We start from the raw sequence: 13678 nt of genomic DNA, 5'->3' as shown, positions 1-13678 counted from the left end.
TTGTCTTTGGTAATTCTCAAACTATTGTCTGTTAAGGTAACCCTATCTGGCCAGATTAAAATATCACTGATTTTTAATAAAAGTCTAATCCTCTCCTTTCTAGAATAACTTTAAAATATACTCATAAATTTCTAGGGTAACTTCTTGAGTTACTTTATCATATATAATGATAGCTGCATCGCTGTACATTATTAAAGGTAAACCCTTAATTAATATGTGCAGAAGTCAATGAACTTGAAGCACAATTAATCTCAGCACCTTTCAAATTTGATAATTTTCTGTTCAGTGATTTTCTGTTTAGTAAGCTTAATGTCACATTTTATTCTATGGAATATTTTTTCAAGCAAATCAGGTGATAGATTAAATAAAATACTACTCCCCCAAAGTCTAGTCATACATTTTCCATTGGTGTGAATCTTTATTCCATTGCACGTTCTAATTGTTATTAGATGTGACTACATAAGGCAGATCACACATAATTTGAGAATATTCACGTAAAAAGGAAATGTGGGAAAAATGTGAATCTAAAACATATGCTGGTAGTTCAGTATTTACAGCTTTTAAAGATATTTAAATAATCTTTATTCAGACTTCCAAGGGGTGACCTCAGATTCTTCAATTTTTATTTAAATTAAATAAAAGATTCCAACAAGCAGAATGGGAATTAGTATGTCAAACCCTCATCCTGCAAACAGTTAAGCACATACTTAATTATAAGCACTTGATTAGTCCTATTGAAGTCAATAGAACTATATACAAGTAAAGTAAGTATGTGTTTAAACATTTGCTGAGTCTGAGTACGACCTGGTACATACTTAAAAACTTTGGTCAATGTAGAAGCACACCCCTGATTGCTGTAGCTATGGCGACCTGACCCCCAGTGTAGACGCAGCTAGATCGACAGAAGCATTGACCTAGCTACCGTCGCTCAGGGAAGTGGTGTTCCTATAGCGACAGAAAAACCTCTTCCATCTCTGTAGGCTGTGTCTACACTATGGGATTATGCCAGCATGGCTATGGTTCCGTAGTAAGTACCTTACTTAATAAGTTACAGTAATTTCAAAAGAAAGGTGGGTTTATGGCGAAAAAGAGAAATAAGTCACAATATACCACAATTTTTTAAAGTTCCTGGTGGAGAAGTGGGTGTTCCTTCTAATGGTCGGAGCAGGGTTCTGAGAGTTAGGACTCTTAGGATCTATTCCAGGGTCTCCCACTGACTTGCTGTGGTACCTTGGGCAAGTCACTTGGGATCTCTGTTTCAGTCAAGGACTGAAACGGGATAGCAGGAAAGGGGGAGATGGGAGTGGTGCTCTTCTAAATTCCTACTTTAAGCCAATGTGACACCACTTGCAGTAGACTGTGCATGCTCTGCTTGATTTCTCAGACTGGCTCCCCTTTGGTAGGGTTCATTCCATTAGCCTTCCCTCTTCAGCTGTGAAATAAGTGTCAGTATTGCCATAGAATCATAGAAATGTAGGGCTGGAAGGGACCTTGAGAAGTCTTCAAGTCCAGCCCCCTGTGCTGAGGCAGGACGAAGTAAAGCTAGACCATCCCTGACAGGTGCTTGTCTAACCCATTCTTAAAAACCTCCAATGACGGGGATTCTACAACCTCTGTTGGAAGCGTGTTCCAGCGCTTAACTATCCTTCTAGTTAAAACGTTTTTCTTAATAGCTAACCTTAATTTCTCTTGCTGTAGATTAAGCCCATTTCTTCTTAACCTACAGTCAGTGAACATGAAGAATAATAGATTGCCCTCCTCTTTATAACTTCTCTTAACATATTTGAAGACTGTTATCAGGACCCTCTTCAGTCTTCTTTTCTCAAAACTAAACATGCCCAGTTTTTTTAGCCTTTCCTCATAGGTCAGGTTTTCTAAAACTTTTATCATTTTTTTTTCATCTCCTTTGGATGCTGTTCACGTTGTCCATATCTCTCCTGAAGTGTGGCACCCATAATTGGACACAGTACTTCAGCTGAGGCATCATCAGTGCAGAGCAGAGTGGAACAATTATCTTTTGTGTCTCACATACAGGACTCCTGTTGATACATTCCAGAATGCTATTAGCTTTTTTAGCCACTGCATCACATTTTTGACATATTCAATTTGTGATCCACTATAACCTCCAGATCATCTCATGATGAGCATTCAGAATATTTAAGACCCCAGCTGCTGAACCTTATTATATGAGAAGCTTTTCTTCCATTAAAAAAAAAAAATCTAGCCTTCCTGGTTGCAGAGAAAAGCCTATAAATGTGAACCCTAAAGTCTTCAGAACCAGAAGGCAAATAAAAAGAACCAAAATATGTTATAAAATCTCATGATTTTCAAGTCAGGGTCATGATTTCTGGGGGACTCATTCATGATTTTTAAATGCTTGGGATTGGTGGGACAGTATTGCAATATGATCCCAAGTGTAAGCACCAGAGTGAGATGTCACTAAGGTAGATTGTGCAGCTCTTCCTGTTATGTTTGTCCCTATCCTTTCTAATCTGCTTTGATCAATAGTAAAATAATTAAAAATGTTGATTCTTCAGTTATCATATTGTTAAATTGTATAGTCAATTGCTTGACCGCACTTTGGTTGTTATGAAATATACTCAAGAGACAAAATAACCAATATCAGTTAGGTTTATTGCTGTGAGCCATTAATTATATAGTGTGGAAAAAAACATTCTATACCAGGGGTGGGCAAACTGCGGCCCGCGGGCTGGATCCGGCCCGTGAGCCGTTTTAAGCTGGCCCGTGAGCTCCCACTGGGGAGCCAGGTCAGGGGCCAAACTGGTGCTCCAGCTGGGGCACCGGGTCGGGGGCCACACCATACAGCTCCCGGAAGCTGCGGCATGGCCCCGCTCTGAACGCCAGGGGCCACGCCACACGTAGGAGCCGGAGAAGGGACATGCCACTGCTTCCAGGAGCCGCTTGAGGTAAGTGCCGCTCGGACCCTGCACCCCTGAGCCTCTCCCCACGCCCCAACCCTTGCCCCAGCCCTGATCCCCCTCCCGCTCTCCAAACCCCTTGATCCCAGCACGGAGCAACCTCATGCACCTCAAACCTGTCATCCCCAGCCCCACCCCAGAGCCCGCACCCCCAGCTGGAACCTGCACCCCTTCCTGCACTCCTGCCCCAGCCCTGATCCCCCTCCGAACCACTTGGTCCCAGACCAGAGCACCCTCCTACACCCCAAACTCCTCATCCCCAGCCCCACCCCAGAGCACACATCCCCAACCAGAGCCCTCACCCCCTCCCACACCCCAACCCCAATTGTGTGAGCATTCATGGCCCACCATACAATTTCTATTCTTCAATGTGGCCCCAGGCAAAAAAGTTTGCCCACCCATGTTATATACGATACCGGTCTCCGGGATGCCATCTTATGCAGTGTTGTTATATTCACTTTATGTGAAAGGTTGCTCCCAAAGTTACACTCCTAATACATCTTTTTATATAGAACCTGTTTACAAGTGCAAGGTTCTGTGTGCGCCATCTGAAACTACCTTTAATACATCAGCTTTCTACCTTGTTTTTCTGATTCCTAGGTTTATCCTTTATGTCTTTGTTCTGAACACATGCATTCCAAATACCATGGGATGTGAAGGCACCTCCTAGGTTTGTACTAGGGTAGAGTAATCATGTTTTGTCCTCTTCCTTTGGGACATTCCAGTACCAGCCTATGAGTACTCCCTACCAGGTGCTATGGTAAAATAATCATGTATCATGAGCCTGACAACTTTCCTCTCTATTTAAGCCAAAGCTTACTTCAGCTAATGCAAGGTGTTATGGGATACTTAATATAAATGGACAGGATTATAGTGAAAGTAAAGGCCAATTTAGGTTATATAACTGCTATAATATTTGTACTTAATGCTATCTATGCTTAATGCATACTAATATGTGTGTGTGTGTGTGCATATGCTCTAACCAGCATGTATTGGTCAACAATATTTAAAACTGGCTGGCAAATGACTTTTCTCATGCAAAAAAATGTCCATGAACATTTAAAATTTTTCATAGTTTTCATCTAAATATGTCTTTAAAAAATTTAAAGTTTTCATAGAAAGAACAAAACATTTATTTTTAAAACAGAGTTTTTTGGTTTTTAAAACCCCAAGATATCTTGTTTTTTTTAATGAAAACCCAAATATTTTAAATGAAAGATTCCATTTAGTCAAAAAGCCATTTTCCATTGAATGTTTCAGTGCAAATTACAATGAACAGGGGCAGTTTACACCTTTCAGAGCTATTGTCTCAGGCAGACCTCACTAAAATTACATTCAGCTTATATTTTGAAATTTATCTTCATGACGAGATTTCTTTCCCCCTTCTTTTTTTTTAAAATGGCAGCTGAAATTTTGGAGCACTAGACAGCAGCACAGGAAATGTGGTATCACATGTACATGCTGCCTCCTCCAATTGAAGCTACTCTGGTTACCTGTTTGTAAAATAGGTATAATGATGCTTAACCATTTCACAATAATGCTTTGAAATCTTCTGATAAAAGATATATACTCTGCATTTATATCAATGAAGCAGTGTTCCTTTAGGTCAGTAATACAGAGGGTTAAAATATAAAGTGTTGATATTACAGGATAATGCAACCTAGCTAGTTTCTCAGAAGAAATGTTGCCCTTTCTTTCTTGGTCTTCTTTTTTTATGGCAGTACCTTACATATATTAGTGAATTAATTATCCTACACCACTCCTGTGAGGAAGGGAAGTATTATTATCCCATTTTAATGATTGGGAACTGAGGCACAAAGAAATTATATGACTTGCTCTGGGTCACCTAAAAAGCCTATGGCTGATCTGGAAACAGAATCCAGATTTCTTAAGTCCCAGTTCACTGTCTTAACAAGACCATCTTTTAGTAGAACTCTCAATACCTATTAAGAAAAGTTAAACCAAGTAAATTGCACTGCAATCAAAATTAATATGGAAAAGCTCCATTTCAGAATAACCTCAGGACTAACTGCACAGGATGCTGTGGGTGTCAAAGAGTTGATGCTATTCATATCCGGAAGGGGGGAGAGTGAGCTTGCATCACTCCTCCAAACACTCTTATGATCTTATGGCTTGGTTTTCAAGTAGTACTGTATCCTGTTTGTTTTCTTAGTTACAGTATTTCCACTTGGCACAAAATAAGTGCAGCTGTTCTGTGAAGTTGGGCTTTTAGAGGAAGAGAAAGTCCATCCTCCAAAATTGAAGGGAAGGATGAAAATCTTAGGAATCCCAATATCTGTATTCCTCACTTTAGGAAAGTTAGAACCCATTTTGTAATCTCCGTGTATGGGTTTCCTGGATCAAATGAGTCTAGGTCAGATCATTGCCCACAATAAATCCAGCAGCACAAAGTAATCTTAAAGCTGCAATAAATGCACAATTCCCTAGCATCAGAGAATTCTCAGCTGATGTACAGCCAGCTCAACACCAGCTTCCTCAAAGCATCTGCTGTAGCTGGTTTCATAGGGCGTCTTTAGAAACTAGTACTTGTACTGGGGGCTGGTTTCGCCTCAGACCATTCCCATAATCTGGGGCTGTTTACAATCTTAAAATTAAGCACATGCCCAAGTGTTTTACTGAATCAGGGCCCTTGAGGCTAGATCTGCCCCTGCCCCACGCCCCCAGAAAAAAACCAAAATCAAAAACCAAACCAAACCAAACCACACCAAAAAAACCCCACAACATAGGCTCAGTTATGCAATATCTAATTTTAAGCACCCTGCTGCCTACTGGAAGCCACAGCCCATGGTTAGGTGCCCAGGCTTCCTATAAAATGCTTGGGGAAAGTTAAGTGCCCAAGAATGAGATTCACAAATGCCCACCTGTTGAGTGGGGAGCCACCCAAGCTAGCCAAAAAAGAAATGTTGAAGCGCTTGGTGTGGCCTAAGCCTCATCTCACAAGCGAGTTAGGCGTCCACCTCTGGGCTGGAGGGAGATGCCTCCCTCTGCTCATATTTAAGGCCATGATTCCTCTGCTGGAGTTACGGGTCTAAGCCAGTGTGACGAGTTGGGTCACAGAAACCCCCTTGGGACTGCCACCTGATGTGCTGAGACTACCTCGAAGCCTGTTTTCCCTGGCAGCTTGGGACTTCAGTACCTTGCCTGGTTGTGCCAGACACACTAGCCTGCTACAAACACAGATCCAGGTATGAACCACATCCCCCAAAAGCTTCAGGCTTAACTGAAAGCAGCTTAAGAAATTCTCCTGTCTCCAACACCCAGATACCCAGTTCCCAATGGGATCCAACCCCCAAATAAATCTGTTTTATTCTGTATAAAGCTTATACAGGGTAAACTCATAAATTGTTCGCCCTCTATAACATTGATAGAGATATGCACAGCTGTTTGCTCCCCCAGGAATTAATTACTTGCTCTGGGTTAATTAATAAGTAAAAGGTGATTTTATTAAATATAAAAAGTAGGATTTAAGTGGTTCCAAGTAATAGACAGAACAAAGTAAATTACCAAGTAAAATAAAACAAAAACACGCAAGTCTAAGCCTAATACACTGTAAACACTGTATGTGATGGAGACCACTTCAAGCCAGGGGGTGCGGTGGTGTCACAGAGTCACCGGGGCAAAGCTCTGGAACTACTCCATACGAAGCCAGTCAGGACTCTGGGGGAGAATGCCTCCTCTCTCTGAGCATATTGTCTCCAGGGCAAGAAGCTTACACAGCGTCGACCTTTCTGGGTCCGACCTCGGAGCATTCAGCATCCCCTTCCCGAAGGGAGTCCACGCGGGCGGGACTCCTGGGGAAGTTAGAGGGCCCTGCACCCCAACTCCGCAGTCAGACATGACTCTCAGCTAGCTGGTAAAACAGAAGGTTTATTCGTCAACAGGAACACAGCGTAGACCAGAACTTGTTAGCACAGAAATCAGTGACTTTCAGCCAAGTCCATCTTGTGGGGAGGGGAGTCCAGAGCCAGGGCTCTGGTCCTCCCCCTGCACCCCAAGCCAGCTGAGACTGACTCGCTTCCAGCCGCCTGGCCCCTGCCCTGCCTGTTGTTCCTCCTCCAGCCTTTGTCTCGCTTCTTGGGTCAAGAGTCACTTGGTCGCATCCCCCTCCTGGGTCTCAAGTAATGAAGGGGCGGCCATAGCATCTGTGCAGGCAGCTGGAGCAACCCCCGCAAAAGTCACACACCCTTATTCCCACCACCTAGACTTTGGTGCAATACACAGAGAAACTGAGGCACGCACAGCATTCATGCAAAACAGTAAGACTCACATAGGCTCACATATAGCATAACAAGGGAAAATCCCCATTATGTCACAGGTGGCATCCCCAGAAACCCTAGCTCCAGCACGTATGATCATAAGCTAATATGTACTCAAAAGGTATGCATGTAACCCACACACTTTCTGGGTGTGGTGTTCTGTCCCATCTAGTGGCATTGAGACCACTTAGAGAGAGATAAAATGAGTCTGCTCTACAGCCTTAGCTAACAGGCAGTTGGCTTTTAGTTAATGCGGTAAAGGCTCATGCACTAAACTCCATAGTTTCCCCGGTTCAATCCTACCTGCCGACAACTGGGGGGTCTGTCAGCGTTACACATGCACTATACTTGCCCCATTTTCTCTGTGTTTGCTTTCCTTCGTGCAGCAGAGAATAAGTTAACAGACTACACTTCCAAATTGTTTCTTTAACTGATGACATTATATGACGTGACATGAAAAGCACCTTGGAATTTGAGGGGATTACTGCCTAGCAAAACATAAGGAAAGAATTTCAGTCCTCTTTAAAGTAAAAGTGGTCATCAACAAAATATGGTATGACAATGAGATGACCAGACTGGTGTGACTAAGGCTTCAAGTGGAACCTACTGAAAAATATTTTTCTGTTGTGTCATCTAAACTTTTGGGAAATGCAAAAAGTTCAGAAAAGTTAACACCATATGTTTATAATGCTGCAAACATCAGTATGTGTTAGCAATGCTAAAGAAAATGACGATGGCTTCTTTATGTTAGATCCTGATCCTTTTGAAACCAATGCCTTTACTCTCATTGGATCAATGGAAGCTGGTTTGTGCCCCAACTTTTGGGCTGAAATTTGTTGAAACTAAGGGCTGATAGATTGTACGGGTGCAAACATACAAGTAGCCCTTACTTAAGTATGTTTAGAAGCTCTAAATTTCTTTATGATGGCATACAAAATATCTTTACTTTTCCCAGTCCTCCTCTGAAATTAGGCACAGATCTGTTACTGAAGGTCTTCATTAACCCTTCAAAAGTTTAATTTACCATATTTCCATCTCCTTTTCTAGAGGATGTTAGAATTTCTTCTGTTCCCTGGCGGTCATTGATTTTTTTGCATGCCCACAGCGTACGTTGTCCTAGTAAGTAATGAGACTCAAGACTACATAAACATGTTCTTCTATTGTCCTAAATTCTTCATTGTCATTATTAAAAACTGAGGCAAAGTATTTGTTTAGGTGTGGGGCCGTGCCTAGATTATCTTTAATCATCACCCCATCCTTAGTGCTTAGCGATTCCATTTCTTCTTTCTTTGTTTTCTTTTTATTTATATGGTTTTAGAACCTTTTACTATTCATTAATTCCCTTTGCAACGTCCAACTCTGCTTGGTTTTTGGTAGTTCTCACTTTATCCTTACACTTTCTGACCTCCAAGAGGTAGCTCTCCTTGCTGACTTTCTGATTTCTCTTAATCACATGTTTGAGATGCTTGGTCTGCAACCCTTCCCTCCCATTTTTTCCCCTTGCTTAGGATGCAGGCTTCAGACAGTTTCTGCAACTTTGACAAAGTAATTCCAAGCCTCCTCCACATACGGATCCTTGAGTTCTTCAGTTCAGTCCACTTCCCTAACTAATTCCCTTAATTTTTTAAAGTTTGCCATTTGGATATTAAGGGCCCTAGTTGCTGATCTATTTTTGTTTATCCTTCCATTTAGTTTAAACTGAATTAGCTCATGATCATGCGAACCAAGGTTGTCCCCCACAACCGGTTCTTTTATGAGGTGCTCACTACTCACACTCACCTCTCCAGAGGCTGATGCACATGCATCTCCTTGGGAGGTAGTGCCTCCCTGCCTGCACAGGCTTTTGCACATGTATGCTGGGTATTGCACAAGGGAGCCTGTGGCCTGTGAGTGATTCTTGGGGATCCCAGGGGCCGGAGCCTTTAAACCAGTGTAAAGCCAAACAGAGAATGGCCCACCATTTTTGCCTTCTGTTCAAAACATTTCTCACAATCCATCCTTTGTGGTGCATTATTCTTTAAAGTTCAGGTATAGTGAATCCCAAATCCACCCTGTATTGGGATTATATACAGTGAGAGCAATACATTGTTAAGTTTTGATAACCAAGTTACTTCAATATGCTTTAAAGACAGCGACTCTGAAGGTGAACGCTGAGTTGTAAGTTCCAATTAAAGACCTCTGAGACACTCTGCCCAGTCAGAAACAGAAACACTGCCTTGACTTTGATGACTTCTACTGTAACCATGGGCCAAATTTTGCTCCTTTACATTCCATTGATTTCAGTGACATTGCAAGGTACAACCAGGGCCAGCTCCAGGGTTTTGGCCGCCCCAAGCAGCCAAAAAAAAAATAAAAAAATCCGCAATCACGATCTGCGGCTGCAATTCGGCGGGAGGTCCTTCACTCCGAGCAGGAGTGAGGGACTGTCTGCCGAATTGCCGCCAAACAGCTGGACGTGCCACCCCACTCCGAAGTGGCCACCCCAAACACCTGCTTGGTAAGCTGGTGCCTGGAGCCGGCCCTGGGTACAACTGAGAGCAGACTTTGGCCTCATGTCCGTTAGGAAGTTGTCAGCTACTGTTGTCACTAGGACAATGTTTATTACATTTCACCACCCATAGTGGTGCTGTATAAAACTTTACTTTTTAATTTTTAAATTACTGACCTAGTCTGGAAAGCATCTATCTCTAAATCCTAAAAAGCTAAGAGTCTTTCTGTCTGAGCCAGCAGCATTTGCACCACTTCTGAAGAACATATGTGTATTTAGATGCTTATTAAGTACTTGGAAAATATTTTGCTGGAGGCCTTGCATACAGTGCCTGTTGATAGTAGAGTTGGGAGATAAGCTAGATATCCACCTGTATTTTATTCTAAGACTATGTCTATGTGGGGATGAAAAACCCATGGGGGGCCCAGGTCAGCAAACTCAGGCTCACAGGGCTCCGGCTCCGAGGCTGAAAAAATTGCTGTGCAGAAGTTGAGGCTCGGGCTGGAGCCTGAGCTCTGGGATCCTGTGAGGGTGGAGGGTCCCAGAGCTTGGGCTCCAGCCTGACCCTGAGCTTCTACACAGCAAATTTTAGCCCCCTAGCCTGAGCCCCACAAGCCTGAGCCAGCTGATCTGGGCCAGTCATGGCCGTGCGGTGGGGCTTTTACTCTGGCCACCCTCTTTTGAAACTACCCCACCCAATCTGTGTGTGAGAAACCCGTCTTTAACATGTAGTAACTTGGGGGAGATTCGCAAAGGCATCTCACTGTCATTTGTGCCTTTGCAAATCTCCCTCTTGATCTTTTGCATTTTTCCCTCAAAACAGCAAAAGCAGTTTGTCCACATCATTTTTTGAAAGGCCTTTTGGAGATGAGTGCAATAATAGAAGCATTTTAAAGCACTAACTCCAGTTGTTAGCATTCTTATAACTCAAAAGTGGCCAAGCTGAGTGTTTGCAATACAAATCGCTCAGAGCAGTTTGCTCTCTGATTTAAGTCTTGCATACCAAAAGTCCACCTGGAGAGGAGGCAGAAGAGGAGAAGAAGAAGAAGAAGGAAAAAAAAGGTTGAATAACTCAGACACAGCTGGTTTGCAGGAAGTGTGCATGTCGACTGGCAGTAGTAGGAAGAATTCTGCTAAGCAATTTTTGCTCTGTTGTCTTTATATTGTCTTCCAAATCAGAGTACTGCACTTCACAGACCAAACTTTCAACTGTGCGTACAACAGGTGCACCAGAACACAGTGCACACACACTTGTTGCTCACACAGAATCCTGGGGCTAGGTTGTGCCTGTAGGCATATGTGACTCCAACAGTCCCTCATTGCCAACCGGCAATAGGTTCACTGTCATGTATAAGCAACTCTTATCAGGCCTGACCAACTCACAACATCTAACACATTATAGACAAATACTATGACAGCACGTAGTGCCTTGTAAGGTATCAAATGAAACACAGTAACACACTGCTCATCAATATCATTGTGAAATGTATGTATTAACACTATATAAGGAATTATGGATACTTACTGATATTATGCTTTAATGCCTGTAACCAAAGGGAGAAATCAGTTTTCTCCCAGAGAGGACGGAAGGTAGTTTCTAATGTAAATTGAGCATTTTGGAGCCAAATACAATGTGAGCTGCATTTGCACAGAAGTCAACAGGAAAAGCCAGGCTGATGGGGAGCATGTGAAATCAGTATGGAGTCTGAATCCCAGGGGTTCATCTTGATTCTGGAAACAAAGACAATAAAGTTCGGGAAATATAAGAAGATGCAAAAGTCCATTTTGTTATCCATTTACTGAGGAGACCTCTGGCAGGGCATAGGGGAGTCATAAAAATCTGAATCCTGATTTGACTGAAAATTAGCAAGCTCTACACAAAAACTTTGAGGGTGAGAAAACTGCTTTAGCCAAAGTAATGTAGCTTGCTAAAGTTATGTTTAGTTTCTCTGAAGCAAGTTATATTTTTGTTTTTGTAACTGATTCTGTTTTCACTAGCCTTATTCAGTATCGCTTAAAACTCTGTCTTTGTTAATAAATGTCTCTTTATTTTATCATAGGTAGATCTCAGTGCTGTAATAATAAACAAAGTGTGAATTCTTAGTTGAATCAAACAACCTTGTGTGTACACTGTCTCTTTGGAGATAGTGGACTTGGTAGTTTCTGTGAGTATCCAGTTACAGGGATGGATGTTTCAGGGGAATGCTCTTCCTGGTGGATCAGGAACTGGAGTGCACCAAGTGCTATCTGCAAGGCAAAGTAAGGGCTGGCAGTGACCTGAGAAGTTTGTCTGAGGTGAGAGGGAGTTGTCACCCAGTTTAGCAGGGGGGTTACACACTCACCTGAAGTTATGGGCACCTTGAGAAAGTGCCAGCGCATAGCCCTGAGCAAGGGACAGTGCATAAGGACTCCAGGCTAAGGGCTGCATTTTATTATATGCTTGTATATCTATCAAAATGGAGCCCAAACTGGTCATGGCCTACAAATGCTACCTCAATATAAAGGTTTAATAATAATAAGCTTCACTGCCCCAACAGATACTGTGCCTCAGAGACACCCAAGTGACTCACAATTCTCTCCCTGCTTCCCCCTTGCTCTAAGAACAGTAATCGAATGCGCTCTATGAGCTCAGTTGCACTGGCAGGCACACCTAAAGTCTGGGTAGGCCACTCAGGAGTGGAAAGGAGGGGACATGTAGTCCAAGTCACAACTTAATCCTTCATTTGGGCACAGATTGGATAATTGAAAACTCGTAATTGGGCTTGCAATCCTCCTGATGTGCATTTGCACAAATTTGGCGGTTTGTGGGCACAACAGGTGCATGACTAAACAATTTGGCCTTCTCTGTACATCTGCAAAATGCCACTTGCTGCTCTGATTCCTGACTTAGCACTGTGGTCAGCATTACAGTCAGAGCTTCCAAAGGAATTCAGAAGTCTAGAGAAGCTAAGGCCAATCTCCCAACAGTTGTATTTATGAATTTGAAGAATCTTTGGGTTTCGTCAGCTGAGAAGGCTGCTAATGCACTCTGTACTGCTTCATCATGATTGCTATTTGCTTGAGTTCCTCATTCATTCTGTAAAATTGAGCTCTGTGTTTTTAGAAATACAATTATGCAACATTCTTGTGCCAAATTAGTTCTTCAGTTCTCTGAACCCCTCTGGTAAAGTATCAGGTCTTCCTAGTACATACCACAGTGTTTAGTAAATAAAATGCTTGAAGACACAGTATAATGGGAAAACAAATACAATACAATTTTTGAATGTATGTAAAAATATCAATGCTTTCTATGACTCTCATATTAAAATAGTGGTCCATAGCAATTTCCCATTGTGTTAATTTGGCTGCAAACTTCACTAGTGCAAAACTCTTTGGTTTGCTTTCTTGCCTTTTCCTCTTATAGTTTTATAACTCAGTGGAGATACATTCTTAAAAAGAGATGCTTTCTAAATGATTGTAAGCAAAGCTAGGTTACATGTAATCATTAAGGAAAAGATGAAGGGCCGGATGGCTGAGGATATTGGTACTGGAATATGGGGCTAGATTTGCTGTTGTGGCTGAGATTGCAGCAGCAGAGAAAATAAGTTTTGGGTCGTTGGAAAGCTGGTTATGGCTTCCTGATTTTCTGTTTGTCTCCACTTTAATCCCCATCTTAGTGGATATTAAAACAGTCTAGGGGCTGCTTTAACTTACACCAGCTGGTAATAGTCCTCAAAGGGCCATCCACCAGCTAGGGATAGCTGGGGCACAGTGTACACTCTCTCGCCTACACTGGGGCTGCAGGGGGAGGTGTAGGAGCTGACTACATCAGTTCTGTGCCTTTGAGTGGTGCAAAGGGAGAAGAGCAGGGCAGTGAATCCGGCCCATGCACCCTTTCAGCTCTGTGTAACTAAATCTGAATCCAGTACAGATCAGTTGTGGGCATCTGGCAGCAGATAAGTGGTGTATGTGAAATGAGTTGTCACCTCAGTGCA

The sequence above is a fragment of the Terrapene carolina genome, unplaced genomic scaffold (genome assembly GCF_002925995.2).
Source record: "Terrapene carolina triunguis isolate 2854851 unplaced genomic scaffold, T_m_triunguis-2.0 Scaffold715, whole genome shotgun sequence".
Taxonomy (NCBI): Eukaryota; Metazoa; Chordata; order Testudines; family Emydidae; genus Terrapene; species Terrapene triunguis.
The sequence above is the reverse complement of the archived record's forward strand: the minus strand, read 5'-3'. Positions refer to the sequence as shown.